The sequence below is a fragment of the Onychomys torridus genome, chromosome 1, assembly GCF_903995425.1.
Source record: "Onychomys torridus chromosome 1, mOncTor1.1, whole genome shotgun sequence".
Lineage (NCBI taxonomy): Eukaryota > Metazoa > Chordata > Mammalia > Rodentia > Cricetidae > Onychomys > Onychomys torridus.
In genome coordinates, this window is record NC_050443.1 from 7,950,507 (window position 1) to 7,956,506 (window position 6,000).

Genomic DNA, 6,000 nt, shown 5'->3' on the forward strand with positions numbered 1-6,000 from the left:
ATGAAACATATACACCAGACACACTCCTAAGGCTCAGAGAACATCACAGAAAGTGCCATAAAGACTACAAGAACCAGATACTGGGGACCAGAGGTGAGTGCCTAGGGTTATAGCCAGATAGGCAACTGCCCCTGGGTCCCACCCCTGGACACAGGACATCCTGGGAGGACCTACCCAACTTTGCCCCAGTTTCTGGCCAATCCACAGGCCCTGCAGGAAGACTCCCCTTTGCCAAGACTGAAGGCAGACACTGCAGTCTCCACACCCTGCCCCCACACCCATTTGTCCCAGACCCCAGCCACTTCCTGAGACTCAGAGACCAACCTCCAGCTCCCATCTGCCCTGGAAGTCCCATTTGGACCAGAGGTAAGTGACTGGGGTTATAGCCTGAGAGGCAACTATCTCTGGGTCCAACTGCTGGACACAGGCCCTCATAAGAGGACCTGACCAACTTGGCCCCAGTTTCCAGCCAATCAGCAGGCCCTGTGGGAAGGCTCCCCTTTTCCAGACTGCAGGCAGACCCTGCAGTCAACACACCCTGCCCACACACCCATCTGCTGGAGACCACAGCCACTTCCTGAGTATCAGAGATCAGCCCCCAGCTTCCATCCACCCCAGAAGTCCCATCTGGACAAGAGACCAGAGGAACTCCCATATGGACAAGAGGAGCTCCAATCTGGACAAAATAAGGTGACCCCAGGGACTTCCCGAGACTCCTATCCAGCCAGCACTCTCATCTGGACCAGCGCTCCCATCTGGCCCAGAGCTTCCATCTGGACCAGAGAGAGGCTCCCTAAACCTCTCAGCTCTCTCTGGACCAAGTACACTGATAAGATCAAGAACGAACCCAAGAGGAGATGGGCAGATGTTAAGGCAGAAGTACATACAACAAAATAAAGAGCAATACAGTATCACCAGAACATAGCCCTTCTCCAACAGCTAGACCTGAACATCACGGAATGGAAGAAGAAGAAGAAGAAGAAGAAGAAGAAGAAGAAGAAGAAGAAGAAGAAGAAGAAGAAAACAACCTTATAAGTAACATCATGAAGAGGCTAGAGCCTTATATAGAAGAAATCAAAAATAAAGTAGAGGAACAGACAAACAAAAAATGGGAAGAAAGCTATAAAAAACTAGAGGAAAGGACAATTAAAGCAGAAGAAAACAATAAGTCCCTGAAAGAAAATCATGAAAAAGCAAGGGAGATAGTCCAAGACCTGAATAGTGAAATAGAAAAACTGAAGAAGACACTAGCAGAAGGAATGCTGGAAACAGAAAATCTGAGTAAACAAACAGGAACTTCAGAGACAAGTATAACCAACAGAATGCAAGAGATGGAAGAGAGGATCGCTGGTGCTGAAGGTATGGTAGAAGAAATAGATTCATCAGTCAAAGAAAACACTAAAACCAACAAAGTCATGACCCAAAATGTCCAAAAAATTTGGGACACCATGGAAAGACCAAACTTATGAATAACAGGGATAGAGGAAGGAGAAGAATACCAACTCAAAGGCACAGAAAATATATTTAACAAGATCATAGAAGAAAACTTTCCCAACTTAAAGAAGGAAATGTCTATGAAGATACAAGAAGCCTATAGAACACGAAACAGAATAGACCCCCCAAAAAAGTCCCCTTGCCATATAATAATTAAGCAACTAAATGTAGAGAATAAAGAAAGAATATTAAGGGCAGCAAAGGAAATAGGCCAAGTGACTTATAAAGGCATACCCATCAGAATAACACCTGATTTTTCAATGGAGACTTTGAAAGCCAGAAGGACCTGGACAGATATAATGCAGGCACTAAGAGACCATGGATGCCAGCCTAGACTAATATACCCAGCAAAACTTTCAATCATCATAGATGGAGTGAACAAGAACTTCCTTCCAAGAAAAAAACAGATTTAAACAATACTTATCCACAAACCAAGCCCTACAGAAAGCACTAGAAGGAAAATTCCAACCTAAGGAAGGCAAATACACCCATGAAAACACAGGTCATAGATAACATCACAGCAGTAAACCCCAAAGAGGAGAAGTACACACACACTACCACCAAAAAAATAAGAATAACAACAGGAACGACAATCACTGGTCGTTAATATCCCTTAATATCAATGGACTTAATTCACCTATAAAAAGACACAGACTAACAGAATGGATATGAAAACAGGGCCCATCTTTCTGCTGCATAAAAGAAACACACCTCAAGTTCAAAGACAGAGACCTCCTAAGAATAAAAGGCTGTGAAAAGACTTCCCAATCAAATGGTCTTAAGAAGCAAGGTGGTGTATCCATCCTAATATCCAGCAAAAAAGACTTCAAACTAAAGTCAATCAAAAGAGATGATGAAGGACATTACATACTCATCACAGAAAAGATCCACCAAGATGAAATCTCAATTCTGAACATTTATGCCCCAAAACAAGGACACCCACATATGTAAAAGAAACATTACTAAAGCATAAATCACATATAAAACTCCACACATTAATAGTGGGAGGCTTCAACACCGCAATTTCACCTCTGGACAGATTGGCCAAATTGAAACTTAACAGAGACGTAATGGACTTAACTGATGTTATGGCTCAAATGGACTTAATCAAAATCTACAGAACATTCCACCCAAACAAAAAAGAATATACCTTCATCTCACCACGCCATGGAACCTTCTCTAAAATTGACCACATACTAGGCCACAAAGCAAATCTCAACAGATGTAAAACAATTGCAATAACCTCCTGTGTTCTATTGGACCACCATTGTTTAAAGTTAGATTTCAACACAGAAAAAACGATAGAAATCTTACAATCTCATGGAAACTGAATAATTCTCAATTTAATTACCAATAGCTTAACAAAGAAATAAAGAAAGAAATTAAAGACTTCCTAGAGATCAATGAAAATGAATATACCACATACCCAAATTATGGGATACTATGAAAGCAGTGCTAACAGGGAAATTCATAGCACTGAATGCCCACATAAAGAAGCTGGAGAAATCTCACACTAGTGACTTGGCAGCACACCTGAAAGCCCTTGAACAGGAAGAAGCAAAGTCTCCCAGGAGGAACAGATGCCAGGAAATTATCAAATTGAGAGCTGAAAGCAATAAAATAGAAATAAAGAAACAATACAAAGGATTAGTGAAACAAAGAGTTGATTTTTTGAGAAGATCAACAAGATAGACAAGCCCTTATCCAAACTGACAAAAAGACAGAGAGAGAGCATCCAAATTAACAAAATCAGAAATGAAAAGGGGGACATAACAACAGACAATGAGGAAATCCAAAGAATCATCAGGTCATTCTTCAAAAACCTCTACTCCACAAAACTGGAAAATCTAAAAGAAATGGGTAATTTTCTGGATAGGTACCACATACCTAAGTTCAGTCAGGACCAGATCAACCGTTTAAATTGTCCAATAACCCCCAAGGAAATAGAATCAGTCATTAAAAGTGTCCCATCCAAAAAAAGCCCTGGACCTGATGGTTTCACTGCAGAATTCTACCAGATCTTCAAAGAAGACTTAATACTAATACTGGTTAAATTGTTCCACACAATAGAAGCAGAAGGTATATTAACAAACTCCTTCTATGAGGCTACAGTTGCACTGATTCCTAAACCAAACAAAGATGCAACAAAGAAAGAGAACTACAGACCGATGTCCCTCATGAACATTGATGCAAAAATACTCAATAAAATTCTGGTGAACAGACTCCAAGAACACATCAAAACAATTATCCACCATAATCAAGTAGGCTTCATCCCAGGGATGCAAGGGTGGTTCAACATATGAAAGTCTGTCAATGTAATACACCATATAAACAAACTCAAGAAATAAACCACATGATCATCTCACTAGATGCAGAAAAGGCATTTGACAAAATCCAACACTTTTTCATGATAAAGGTATTGGAGCAATCAGGAATTCAGGGAACATACCTAAACATAATAAAGGCAATCTATAGCAAGCCAACAGCCAACATCAAATTAAATGGAGAGAAACTCAAAGCAATACCACTAAAATCAGGAACAAGGCAAGGCTGTCCCCTCTCCCCATACTTATTCAGTATAGTACTTGAAGTTCTAGCCAGAGCTATAAGACAACGCAAAGAGATTAAGGGGATACAAATTGGAAAGGAAGAAGTCAAGCTCTCCCTATTTGCAGATGACATGATAGTATACATGAGTGACCCCAAAAATTCAACCAAGGAACTGATACAGCTAATAAAAACCTTCAGCAACATAGCAGGATACAAGATCAACTCAAAAAATCAGTAGCCCTCCTATATACAATCGACAAACAGGCTGAGAAGGAAATCAGAGATACATGACCCTTTACAATAGCCACAAATGATATAAAATACCTTGGGGGTTACTCTAACTAAGCATCTGAAGGACCTATATGACAAGAACTTTAAGTCCCTGAAAAAAGAAATTGAAGAATTTGTCAGAAAATGGAAAGATGTCCCATGTTCACGGATAGGCAGGATTAACATAGTAAAAATGGCAATGTTACCAAAAGAAATCTACAGATTCAATGCCATCCCCATCAAATTAACAACACAATTCTTCATGGATCTGGAAAGAATAATATTCACCTTCATATGGAAAAAGAAAAAACTCAGGATAGCCAAAAGAATCCTGTACAATAAAACAACCTCGGGAGGCATCATGATTCCCGACCTCAAGCTCTGCTATAGAGCTACCATATTAAAAACAGCTTGGTACTGGCATAAAAACCAACATGTGGACCAATGGATTCGAATTGAAGACTCTGACATTAACCCACACACCTATGAACATATAATTTTTGACAAAGAAGGCATAAATGTACAATGGAAAAAAGAAAACATCTTCAACAAATGGTGCTGGCATAACTGGATGTCAATGTGTAGAAGGCTGCAAATAGATCCATATCTGTCACCATGCACAAAACTTAAGTCCAAGTGGATCAAAGACCTCAACATAAATCCAGTTTCTCCGAACCTGATAGAAGAGAAATTAGGAAGTTGTCTTGACTGCATTGGCACCGGAGATCACTTTCTAAATATAACACCAGCAGCACAGACACTGAGCACAACAATTCATAAATGGGACCTCTTGAAACTGAGAAGCTTTTGTAGGGCAAAAGATATGGTGAATAAGACAAAATGGCAGCTTACAGAATGGGAAAAGGTCTTCACCAACCCCAAATCTGACAGAGGATTGATCTCCACAGTATATAAAGAACTCAAGAAATTAGACATCAAAATACTGAACAATCCAATTACAAAATGGGCTAAAGCACTAAACAGAGAGCTCACAAAACAAGAATCACAAATGGCTGAAAGACATTTAAAGAAATGCTCAAACATCCTTAATCATCAGAGAAATGCAAATCAAAATGACTCTGAGATACCGCCTTACACCTAGCAGAATGGCTATGATCAAAAACATTAAGGACAGTCAATGTTGGAGAGGATTTGGAGCAAAGGGAACACTCCTCCACTGTTGGTGGGAATGCCAACTTGTTAAACCACTGTGGCAGTTAGCAGTGCCGTTTTTCAGAAAATTGGGAATCCAACTACCTCAAGACGCAGCCATACCACTCTTGGGCATATACTCAAGGGATACTCAACCACCACAAAGATACATGCTCAATTATGTTCGTAGCAGCATTATTTGTAATAGCCAGGACCTGGAAACAACCTAAATGCCCATCAACTGAAGAATGGATAAAGAAAATATGGTACATATGCACAATGGAGTACTACTCAGCAGAGAAAAACAATGACAGCATGAAATTTGCAGGCAAATGGATGGAACTAGAAAAAATCATCCTGAGTGAGGTAACCCAAACCCAGATGGACAAACATGGTATGTACTCACTCATAAGTCTATTCTAGATAGGAATCACAGAACAATCAGACTGCAACCCACAGAACCATAAGGCTATATATATGGCATTGAGGACACTGGGAAACTGTTGCTTATAATAGGATTTGGTATTACGCAAT